The sequence below is a fragment of the Penaeus monodon genome, chromosome 25 (genome assembly GCF_015228065.2).
Source record: "Penaeus monodon isolate SGIC_2016 chromosome 25, NSTDA_Pmon_1, whole genome shotgun sequence".
In the NCBI taxonomy this organism is placed as follows: Eukaryota; Metazoa; Arthropoda; class Malacostraca; order Decapoda; family Penaeidae; genus Penaeus; species Penaeus monodon.
The window spans coordinates 40,930,454-40,930,654 of record NC_051410.1 but is presented as its reverse complement, the minus strand read 5'-3'; positions in this window follow the sequence as shown (position 1 = coordinate 40,930,654).

Below are 201 nucleotides of genomic sequence, written 5' to 3'. Positions count from 1 at the left end.
AGACGGTACTTTTATTGACTTCGGATGTGCGTGTCTGCATAATCATCCGATTATGGGCGTATATATTCGCGTGTGGACATTAGATTCTCTCTCCTGCTGCTTTGATGCAAAATCGAGAACATCACGACAATCCTTTTCTTGTTAATGAAGCACCTGTCATGTCTGCGATGAACCAAAACTGAAATCATGCGGCGCAGACTC